Source organism: Gastrolobium bilobum, unplaced genomic scaffold (assembly GCF_033153095.1).
Source record: "Gastrolobium bilobum isolate Gb01-03AN ecotype WA unplaced genomic scaffold, APGP_CSIRO_Gbil_v1 utg4369, whole genome shotgun sequence".
NCBI classification, from domain to species: domain Eukaryota; kingdom Viridiplantae; phylum Streptophyta; class Magnoliopsida; order Fabales; family Fabaceae; genus Gastrolobium; species Gastrolobium bilobum.
Window position 1 is genome coordinate 35,549 of NW_026896497.1, and position 12,688 is coordinate 48,236.

Here is a 12,688-nt window from a genome sequence, read left to right on the forward strand (position 1 = left end):
ACTGTAAAAGAAACTGAGTTCATGGTAAACTTGTCTAAAAGTGATGATCAATGGTGCAGAGTTGACTCCTTCCTTCTCCTCTGCCACGATCCAGTGCTACGCTTATGCTCCTTCCTTCGCTTCGCTCCTTCCTTCGCTTCGTCTCAAGTGCCTTCTTTCTCCGCGTTCCAGAATGAATTTTTACGGCTTCCTTCGCGTTGTATTTAAAGGGAAAACATTGGCTATAATTTCCTGAATCCGCTCGCTGAGGAGCTCGCTGAAGCGAGAAACTCAGCGAGCACTTGTTACTGGTCGCTCCCTTACTCGCTGGTGCGAGGACTTTTTCGAGATACTCGCCCATTCGCTCGCTTTAGCTAAGAACTTTGCGAGCTGCTCGCCCACTTGCTCGCTTTAGCGAGCAGTGGAGCGAGCGTTACCAATTTTATTTTATTTATTACTTAATCTCTGATTTCCCCGTTGCTCCGCGTATTCGTTGCCTCATTTTGTTACTTTGTTATTCCAGTATTCCAATCTTAACAACCTGAAACAACAACAAATATTTAGAATTTGTTTATTTGTTGGCAATTCATTCTGTTTTACTGTTTTATTGTTTTAACACTATATTTTTAACTATTTTAATAATTATTTGAACTCTTTTTATCCATAAAAACATAGTGTCTTGAACACTTATCACTCTTACATTCCCAACCTCTAGCAAATTAAATTTTGAGTATTATGTAAGGGAAATGTTATATTTAAATTTTTTTTCATTTACAAACTTTTACAACTAAATCTTAATTGTTGATTTTCGTTAATCTAACAGTTTAATTTATTGAAAATTAATAATTAATTAATAAGTGTGATCCAATAAATTATAAACATCAGATTGACAAAAATCAACGGTTAAAATTTAGTTGTGAGAGTTTGTCAACAAAAAAAAATTGTAAATATAACTTTTCTCATTATGTAATAAATATCTTATACTAAAAGGGTTTATTGTTTGGGTTTAAAAAAATACAATTTCTTTGTAAAAATTTATTATAAAAAAGTAAAATTTTCAAAATATATTTTATTTTTTTCCTCAAAATCCAAAATAATATCATTTTGAGATTACGAAATATAAAATCTGTTGTGACATTAGTGTTGAGTCTGTGGCTTATGATGGACCTAGCCAAAATTAATGGATGCCTTAATCTATTTTTTATGAGAGATGTTTAGATGCAAAGTCGTCAGTTCGTACGAAGAGAGAGAAAAAGAAGAAAATGCGAAGAAATGGAAACGCACAGAAAAAACACAAGCCAGAGACGAAGATTCTTTGAGGAAGAAACTCAGTGCCTTTGCTGAAGAAAAAGAATAGCATGTAGAGTAGGATTTCTATCCCCCTTACAGAGAGAAACACTTGTGTGAGACACTTGTGAGTAGATCTATCCTTTAGAGGGTGAAATCCTCTAGTTAGTGAGCCAATGAGAACTTTTTGTAAATCTCATTATTCATAATGAAAGTTTTATGGGCTTGGTCCCGTGATTTTTACTCTTCGCATCAAAGAGGTTTTCCACGTCAAAATTCTTGGTGTTTTCTATTCCTCCCTTATCTCTTGTTTGACTTTTCAATTTATTGTTCACTAATGCTTTCGCAAGTCGACCTGAAGAAGGTCGAGCTAATTAGACATAAAGGTCGGACTCATAACTGCCAGGCTCTGAGGCAAAACTATGGTATCATAGCTCTTAGATCAAGAGCTCTGTGAGGTCAGACATGAAGGGTGTCGTAGTGCATAATGGTGATATGTTCAAACTTACCGCAGAGAATTATTCATACTGGAAACGCATGATGCAGGATCTTTTTTATTGCAAGGATATATATGAACCCATTCTAAGCGCGAACAAGGCAGAAGGGAAGAGCGATAAAGAGTGAGATCTCCTCAATCCGAAGGCAGTCGCTATGATCCCAAGTATATTGACAAGTGCTTGTTCAAGCATGTGTCGACCTACACAAGCCAGAGACGAAGATCTTTATGGAAGAAACCCAACGCCATTAATTGTTGAAGAAGAAAAATAGCCTGTAGAGTAGGATTCATATCCCCTTTACAGAGATAAACACTTGTGAGTAGATTCATCATTTAGAGGGTGAAGTCCTCTGGTTAGTGAGCCAGAGAGAACCTTTTATAAATCACATTATTCATAGTGAAAGTTTTTTGGAGTTGTTCTCGTGGTTTTTACTCTTCACATCACATAGGTTTTTGATTTTAAAATTTTTGACATTCTCTGTTCCTCCCTTTTCTCTTGTTTGACTTTTCAATTTACTATTCACGGACGCTTCAGGAAGCCGACATGAAAAAAGTCGGGCTAATTTGACATAGAGGTCAGGCTCAGAATTGGCGGGCTCTGAGACACATGTAAAAACATTTCCTCTTACTAAAATTTGAAAGGAATGGTAACTAAAATGTCACTATTCATCAAATTTTTTATCCAAATGTCACGCGAACAATGTTATTTCTTAATATTATTGTGGTTGCAATATCGCAACCACAACAATCACACTGACCAATATTGCAACCAAGTTCGCTAACCCAGGTAGCGAACTTGGTGTTCACCAGAAAAGTGACACGTCAGCAAGCTGAGTTCGCTATAGTGCCCAGCGAACTTGCCCACGTGACATATTGGAAAATAACATTATTCGCGTAATATTTAGTTAAAAATTTTTGATAAACAGTGACATTTTGATCACCGTTCCAATTTAAAATTAGTCAATTCACTTGACTTTAAAATTAAAAAATAATTATAATATATGCAATTATGTGTTATATTTTTCTATTTTTTAATAAGCGTAGCTGCGAATCCTCAGTTCTAATAATGAAACCTTATCCCTCACAACTACCCTACTGCTATAAAAGTGGACGGCTATAACTGTTATCAATGACAACAAGTTCTGACTTGCTACAGTGTCATGTTATTTTCATGGGTACCCATACCCATGTTGTCAAACGTTTAATTATTGTCAAATCTCTTTAAATGTTTATAGTCCATAAAATATAATTAATAATAAAAATTAATAATAAATAAATATTTGACAACTCAGGTCTCAGTGTGTAAATTTCTCAGAAACTTTTTTTTTCTTTATTTTAGTATGGAAAACATAATGGGTTAGAAATAACATTTGATAAAATAAATTTATTTTTCGGTTTAAAAAAATGGAACAGGTTATATTTATAAATTTTTTTTTTTTACAAACTACACTAAGTATGACCGATCATACTTTAATCATGCAATGTACGACCGATCGTTCTTAGTGTAATTTACAAAAAAAATTTGTAAACGAATCTTATTCCTCAAAAAAAAATAAACGGATCACTGGATACATGAATTGACAAAAGTAAAAGACTTTATTTTTTCTTGTTCCTTGTCACACTATTTATTAAATACAAACATTGCAAAATGTGCTCTTAACATTATATACACATTATTTATTAAAATTATTATTTATTAAATACACACTTTTTCATTTTCTTTTTTGAAAAACAAGGGAAAAACTGAACACTAAATAATATAAGGAAAAAGTATGAGTAATTTTAAAGTATGTAAAATTGTGTCATTTTAAGTGAGAGAAAGAGATAGACTATGAAAAGAGAGAATGGACAAAAAAAAAAATGTGAATCTCACCTCTTTGTGAGAATGAAATGACATGAGTTGTGTCATAATGAAATGACATAAGTTATGTCATTTAAAAGGATAAACATTTTTGCCATAATATAAATCAATTCGCGGGACTCTAAAAAGAAGGGAGGAGAGAAATCCTTATGGACTTTAAAGTATTATACTTAAATTTTTATAGAGTTTAATTAACTGCCTTATGATGTAAAAATTATTTAGAGATCACTGATGCTGGTCCTGCTGAAAATTTTTGCTCGGGGACAATTAATGGCAGCAACAACAGGTTTCAACTTCTCCTTGATTTTTGGTGATAGCCAAAAACAGAAAAGTTGTAATACCATAGTGTCCTCTCGTTCAAATACCTGACTCAGTGAAAGGAAACATTTTTCAGTGAAAGATAGAGACAATGTATTGTCATCATTTTGGGGATTGAAGGATGAGTGAAATGTAATAAAGTGTTACATGGGTTACGAATGGATTAAATAAGGTCGATTAGGAATAGACCAAGTAAGGAATAAAATACAAAAAAAATGACCAGTAACTTTTAAGGTTTTGGGCTGAGAAAAACCTAATTATTATATATAATTGGTTTTATAATTCTCATTTAACATGAGAATTACAATTTTCTTACACACCCTTTGATTTTCATGCTGACTCCTACATATAATTTTTTCTAACACATAAGTCTCACATGTTTTTTATCTATACAACATAAAATTTCAATTCTCACCCTATTATAATTTGGTTCCCCGACTGGTGAGAGAAAAATATAGCACAAAAAGACAAAAAAAATTACCTTCATTTCCTCCAACAGTGGAGAGAATCTACCAACAAGTAGGGTTGTGCATGGGTCAAGTCGGGTCAGGTTTTTGTCTGACTCGACCCAACTTGGTTTTTATAGGTTAGGTATTTTGACCCGACCCACTTTAATTTGATCCAAGTCAGGTCTGACTTGGATTGGATTTTGTTGAACTAGTTCAGAACCAGTTTGGATCTGACCTGACTTTGTTTCTGAAGTGGGTCTGACTTGGTTTCTGAACTGGGTCAAATCTGACCTGATCCGTTTTTGACTTGGTTTTCTCACAAAATTTTGTCGAAATTTTTACGTTGCCAAAGACAAAAATTTTGTCACAAAATTATTTTTTCGTCGAAATTTTTACAAAAAAAAAAATTTCTATTGAAATTTAGTTTCCGTCAACAGTTTTGACGAAAATGATTTCTTCCATCAAATGTTTTAAACGAAAAAAGAATTTTGTCAAAAAATTTGACGGAATGTTTTTCGTTCAAAATTTTGATGGGAATGTGTTCTGACGAAAATTATTTCGAGGGAAATGTTTCATTTGAAACTTTCGACGAAATTTAGATTCTCTAAAGAATTATGACAGAATATTTTTTTCGTCAAAATGTTTTTTTTGTCAAAAAAATTTACGGAATTTTTTTTTATAGAAATGTGTTTCGTTGAAAATTTTGATGGAAATTTTTTATCAAAAAACTTGACGAAAGTATTTAGTTGAAAATTTTCGATGGAAATGTGTTTCGCTAAAAATTTTGACGAAAATTTTTTTTTGTCAAAAAATTTAACGAGAATTTTTTCGTCGAAAACTTTCGCCGAAATTTGAAATCTGTAAAGAATTTTGATGAAATTTTTTGCCGTCAAAATTTTTTGATGACGAAAATATTTCCGGCGAAAACTTTCGCCAAAATTTGAAATCTGTAAAGAATTTTAATGAAATTTTTTGATGGAAATGTGTTTCGTCGAAATTTTCAATGGAAATTATTTTGAGGAAAATGTTTCATTTGAAACTTTCGACGAAATTTAGATTCTCTAAAGAATTTAGACAAAATATTTTTTCTGTCAAAATTTCTTATCGAAATATTTTTGTCAAAGAATTTTACGAATTTTTTATACAGAAATGTGTTCCGTTGAAAATTTTGATGGATATATTCTTTATCAAAAAACTTGACAAAAATATTTAGTCGAAAAATTTTGATAGAAATGTGTTTCGCTAAAAATTTCGACGAATTTTTTTTTTGTCAAAAAGTTTAACGAAAATGTTTCCGTCGAAAACTTTCGCCGAAATTTGAAATCTGTAAAGAATTTTGATGAAATTTTTTTCCGTCAAAGAATTTCGATGAAAATGTGTTTCGTCGAAAGTTTTTATGAATATATTTTTTTGTAAAATATTTTGACGAAATTTAGATTCCGGAAAAAAATTTGACAAAAAAAATATTCCGTCAAATTTTTTTACCGATATATTTTTAGTCACAAATTTTGATGAAAATATTTTTCGTCAAAAATTTTTGCGAAAATATTTATGAAAATATTTTCCATAAAAAATTTTGATTAATTGTTTTACATTAAAACTTTTCTTTTAATGTAATTGTGATTTTTTTTCACATAATGGGTATGGGTCAAGTTTTAGGTCAGAGGGTCAATATTAAAATGAGTCAGGTCTAAAACTGACCCAAATAAAAGTGAGTCAGGTCTAAAACTGACCCAAATAAAAGTGGGTCAGTATTTAAACCAGTTCAAAAAATATGGGTATTTATGGGTCGGGTCAAGGTCGGATCAAGGGCAGGCCAAGTGAACCAGTTTTTTTGCACACCCCTACCAACAAGGGTCATGAAAGTCAGAACTGAAATAAAAAAAGTGAGCAGCGAACCTCTCCCCTGAAGCATGCATGAGGATATTGTATTACTCATCAACTTTGTTCATTAAAGCTAATCTTTATGCTTATTTACCTTACCTGAATAGATTCATTAATACTTGAGCCAACCTCATAGAAGATAGAGCCAATGCTTATAGCTATTACAATAAAGACACAGAAACGTAACCAGTAATTGCCTATGTCGCGAAACAATTGAAGGGAAGATCTTGTTATAAGAACAAGGCATTGAGTGAGGAATGCAGCGTGGATCCTCTTCTTCCCTATTGCACCAGAATCTTCAAGCAAAAAATTAGTCTTTCATGTCAATAATAAGTCTTTGGGTTTGGGAAATTCCCCTTTGTGATTTTGGTGTCTTAGTGGGAGTAAGGAACGTAACGTGAAACTTACACTTCCACTTATTTTTGCCACTTTCATTTTAACTTTGTTTCTAATTTGAGACGATCCGTAAGACTTTACAAGCTACTATGATATATAGACACTTCAAAAAATCTGACGTGTCGTGTCCGACACTCTTTGATGTCCCGATACTCCAACATGGTTTGCAGAGACTTAGAAAAGGGTTCAAAGATTGTATTGCGTTGCATTTTTAGTTCCAACTATTAGATTTGTTGGATTATGATTACCATTTTATTGAGTTTAATATAAATATTTATGAGTTTAGTATAAATATTCATGATATCTTATATTTCTTTGTAAAATTGATGGGTATTAGAAGTTTAGATTTATTTTTTTTATTAAATTATTGAATAGTAAATATAATATACATTACATAAATTAAAAATATTATTTAATATCAAAATGTATTCTAACACTTTTTAAAATTAACGTCTTGAGTCTTGGAGTGTAGTGTCTGATGTCAATGTCCTTGCAACATATAGTTTACAAGGATACCTATTGCTTCTTCCGTAGTTGCTCCCTTGCCAAAGCCTTCTTCAGCGTCCTGAAGACAATAAGATTGCATTTTCTTAATTAGAAAACAGGCCTTGTTGCAACACCAATTAGGTTGCCAATTCAGGACCCAGCCCACCTAAATAGTAATACTCATCGGACCATCAGGATTAGTTCCAGGCCCAAACGTTTTAATGACTTTATCATGGGCTGATAGCCTTTTTGTAATAGGACAGTTATGATTGTAAATCCATTGTTCCTCAGAATATATACAGAAAAGACAAACAGAAGAAAATATAGAAAATTGTTGGACAATTCTCACTCTCTCTTATTTTCTCTCTCTTCTAACTACCTTCTTCTCAATTTCATCATCTACTTCCTTACAATCGGGTGCTTTCATTGTTGCATCTCCTCCTATGGCTGACAATACCAGGATGAGAGATCTTCAAAATCAACTCACTGAACTCCATCAGCAACTTCAGGCTACGGAGACTCGCCTCCAAACGAATGAGGCTACCACTACCCAGCAATTTACTGCTTGGGAGGTGGCCCATTACCGTCGTTTTAATGCCATTGAAAATCAACAGACCGAACGTTTTGAAGATATGCGAACTGACTTAGAGAGACACCTTCAGCAACAACCCAACAATGGCTTAGCTCATCACCATGGCAGACAACAGGGTATCTTGGGACCAGGTTTTGGTGGCTGCTCCCCACGCTTAGACCTTCCTCGGTTTTCCAATGGTGACCCAAATTGGTGGCTCTTTTCAGTGGAACGCTATTTTCTCTATTATCAAACCCTTGAACCGGACAAGCTTTTATTGGCTTCCTTCCATTTGGATGATCCTGCTGCCAGTTGGTTTCAGGGTATGTCTCGTGATGGTCTTATCCCAACGTTGAATGCATTCGTATTGGCCATCCATCAACGCTTTGGCCCTACGGAATTTGAAGACCCAGCTTCCATCCTTGCCAAGTTACAACAAACAGCCACCGTCCAAGACTACCAGACTTCCTTTGGACGGTATCCAGTCGTGTACCAGGGTTATCCCCTGCTCTCACCAAGAGCATGTTCATTTATGGCCTTAAACCCAAAATTCACAGCTCCATTATCCCTCATCGACCTGTTGATGTCCATCATGCTTTTGCCCTTGCACGTGTATATGAGGACCAACTCAATTTGGAACGTTCTTCCAAACCATGGATTCCCAGATCTACCACACCATCACAGAGCCTTTCTATACCGGTTCCCTCTCAGGTTCCCCATGCTTCCCCTATTGCGGCCATCCCTATCAAAAGATTATCACCTACAGAAATTCAAGCAAAACGAGACAAAAATATTTGTTTCATTTGTGAGGAGAAATATCATTTTGGTCATAATGCAAAAATAAACCAGCTCTATTATACATGGATGGAAATGATATCGAGATGGTGGAGACTGAAAACTGTGATGATAGTGACAATCTACAACCCACTGTTGAATCATCAGACACACCACCAGAAATTAGCTATCATGCTCTATTCGGACGTTTTAATGACTTTATCATGGGCTGATAGCCTTTTTGTAATAGGACAGTTATGATTGAAAATTCATTGTTCCTCAGAATATATACAGAAAAGACAAACAGAAGAAAATATAGAAAATTGTTAGACAATTCTCACTCTCTCTTATTTTCTCTCTCTTCTAACTACCTTCTTCTCAATTTCATCATCTTCTTCCTTACAGACCCCCAAATAAAAACTAGCCGAAAAAGGAGAGAGTTTGCATACCTGTTCGAAATCTTTGTTTATGATCCTCAAGTAATGATCAGAAGGATTGTGGTCTGTTGGGCAAGGAAAACCATTTGAAGCAAAAAACTGCACCAAATCAAAGTGTCAATGTGTATTTTGTCACCTTCAAATCAATAAGTGCTTCTTTATAAGGATTTTATTTCCTAACCTGATTTTCCTTTTCTTTCCATATTTGAAACAGTGACCCACAAATCATCCCACGTTACTGTTATGCCCTCCTTCTCTCCCTGAATACTTCCACTACTTTCTGTCAACATGATGGTATCACCTTTAAATGTGGTATCAACTTGTGGATTATTGTTAGCACTAAATTATTTATATAATTATTGCATTATTTTATATTATTTTAAATCTTTTTGGGTTGACAATTTCAAAAAAAATGATCTGAAAGAATATGAAATAAGGCCCAATTCGAAAAAGGAAATAACCAAGCCCAAGTTAATTTATTTTTTGCTAATACTTGTAATTATTCATTTTTTTAGGTATTTTTGAAGCAGTCACGTGGATCAACTTCATGGAAGTGAGAACATATTTTTACCATTGGATGAACAAGAAGATGGACGGCTACTAGCTTTTAGAATTTTTAGTTTTTAGTTATTTTTGTGGGTTGTAAAAAAAGAGACCAGATTTTAGATTTAGAATTTCAATCTTCGTTATTATTTTGTTTTTGAAAGACTCTGAGTGTTGAGAGATTGTGTTGAAAGGTGAATGCGTTGTTCTTCAATTCTTGAACTCGAAGTGCACTAACAACACATCTTCGCGGGAAGGGATCAAGGATATGCATGTAAGATTGTTCTTCTATATTTCCGCAAGTTACTCTTAGATCTAGTTTAGGATCTTAAAATTCTCAAGACACTGGTTTGTAATTTTTTTACTTTCAGACTTCTTTTCTTGATATTTCTGAATGCATGTTTCTTTTTCTGATATCTCTGAATTGTTGTTTTTAAAAATGGGTTTCTAATTCCTTTCTTTTTCTGGGTATTCAAAATGATTGGGTGAAATTTCTTGATGTGCATTGTTTCTTTCATCTTCATTCATTTGATACTTTTATCTTTTTAACTCAAGAACTCCTTAAAAATGGGATTTGAGTATTTCAACAAAAGGAAATTGGGAAATTGACTTTTGTTAAGTGTTAAATGAACCTTTTTGGTTAGAAATAATCGAAGGTGTTTTCTGATAAAAATTTCTATAAAGAATCAAGAAACTTTGGGAAAAGTCTTTCTTGAATCTTATTGTTGAACCTCGAAAGCTTCGGCTAAACTTGCCGTAGTAACTTAGAAATTGAGATAAAGATGCTATAGCAATGTGCTATTTTGCATGAATGCAAATATTTTCGGTCACCCATGATTTGAGATATACTCAGAAGTAGGGGTGTGCAAAAAAACTGGTTCACTTGCCCTGCCCTTGATCTGACCTTGACCCGACCCATAAATACCCATATTTTTTGAACTGGTTTAAATACTGACCCACTTTTATTTGGGTCAGTTTTAGACCTGACTCGTTTTAATATTGACCCACTGACCCAAAACTTGACCCATACCCATTATGTGAAAAAAATCACAATTACATTAAAAGAAAAGTTTTAATGTAAAACAATTACGTCAAAAATTTTTATGGAAAATAATTTCATAAAAATTTTCGCAAAAATTTTTGACGAAAAATATTTTCATCAAAATTTGTGACTAAAAATATATCGGTAAAAAAATTTGACAGAATATTTTTTTTGTCAAATTTTTTTACGGAATCTAAATTTCGTCAAAATATTTCACAAAAAGATATATTCATAAAAACTTTCGGCGAAACACATTTTCATCGAAATTCTTTGACGGAAAAAAATTTCATCAAAATTCTTTACAGATTTCAAATTTCGGCGAAAGTTTTCGACGGAAACATTTTCGTTAAACTTTTTGACAAAAAAAAATTTCGTCGAAATTTTTAGCGAAACACATTTCTATCAAAAAATTTTGACTAAATATTTTCGTCAAGTTTTTTGATAAAGAATATATCCATCAAAATTTTCAACGGAACACATTTCTGTATAAAAAATTCGTAAAATTTTTTGACAAAAATATTTCGATAAGAAATTTTGACAGAAAAAATATTTTGTCTAAATTCTTTAGAGAATCTAAATTTCGTCGAAAGTCTCAAATGAAACATTTTCCTCAAAATAATTTCCATTGAAAATTTCGACGAAACACATTTCCATAAAAAAATTTCATTAAAATTCTTTACAGATTACAAATTGTGGCGAAAGTTTTCGCCAGAAATATTTTCGTCATCAAAAAATTTTGATGGCTAAAAATTTCATCAAAATTCTTTACAGATTTCAAATTTCGGTGAAAGTTTTCGACGAAAAAAATTCTCGTTAAATTTTTTGACAAAAAAAAATTTTCGTCGAAATTTTTAGCGAAACACATTTCCATCGAAAATTTTCAACTAAATATTTTCGTCAAGTTTTTTGATAAAAATTTTTCAACGAAACACATTTCTATAAAAAAATTCCGTAAATTTTTTTGACAAAGAAAATATTTTGACGAAAAAAATATTCTGTCAAAATTCTTTAGAGAATCTAAATTTCGTTGAAAGTTTCAAATGAAACATTTCCCTCGAAATAATTTTCGTCAGAACACATTCCCATCAAAATTTTGAACGAAAAACATTCCGTCAAATTTTTTGACAAAATTCTTTTTTCGTTTAAAACATTTGATGAAAGAAATCATTTTCGTCAAAACTGTTGACGGAAACTAAATTTCAATAGAAATTTTTTTTTTTGTAAAAATTTCGACGAAAAAATAATTGTGACGAAATTTTTGTCTTTTGCAACGTAAAAATTTCGACAAAATTTTGTGAGAAAACCAAGTCAAAAACGGATCAGGTCAGATTTGACCCAGTTCAGAAACCAAGTCAGACCCACTTCAGAAACAAAGTCAGGTCAGATCCAAACTGGTTCTGAACTAATTCAACAAAATTCAATCCAAGTCAGACCTGACTTGGAGCAAATTAAAGTGGGCCGGGTCAAAATACCTGACCTATAAAAACCAAGTTGGGTCGAGTCGGACAAAAACCGGACCCGACCTGACCCATGCACAACCCTACTCAGAAGCCCCCGACCTGACCCATGCACAACCCTACTCAGAAGCCTTTAATATTGATAAATCATTTCTTTACTTTTTAGATCAGTTTTAATAATTGATAAAAACTATAAAAACTTTTCTTGTTATAAAAACAATTAAGTTTCAATTCAAGAATCCTTATTTCAGAAAAATACAAAGAAAAATCATTCAACCTCTGTTCCCTGAGAACGATAAATTTATCTTCGAAAATTTACTACCAACAATTATCTTGCAAAGCCTTAGGTTTAACACCTGGACAGAGAAGGGTAGTCATGCTCAATTTTGAGTTCTATGTGAATAATATTTTTGTGCTCTATGTATATGTATGATCTCTCCAAGCTTTTCCTATGGGCAATATATAGAGCTTTTTATTTATTTATTCTATAATGCATGACAAGAAGGTGTGGCGATTTAAACAACGATAACTTCTTTCGGGGAAGAGATGCTTCTGTCTTTTTTAGATTTTATCATTTCCTTCAGTTTATAGAGGCACGACAAGAGTAAAGACTTGAGCTTGGAATGGTACAAAATACATATTCATTGGATGCACAACGGCTAAAGATGTACATGGCACGTCCCAGACACTCAACATTGTGCAAAATAG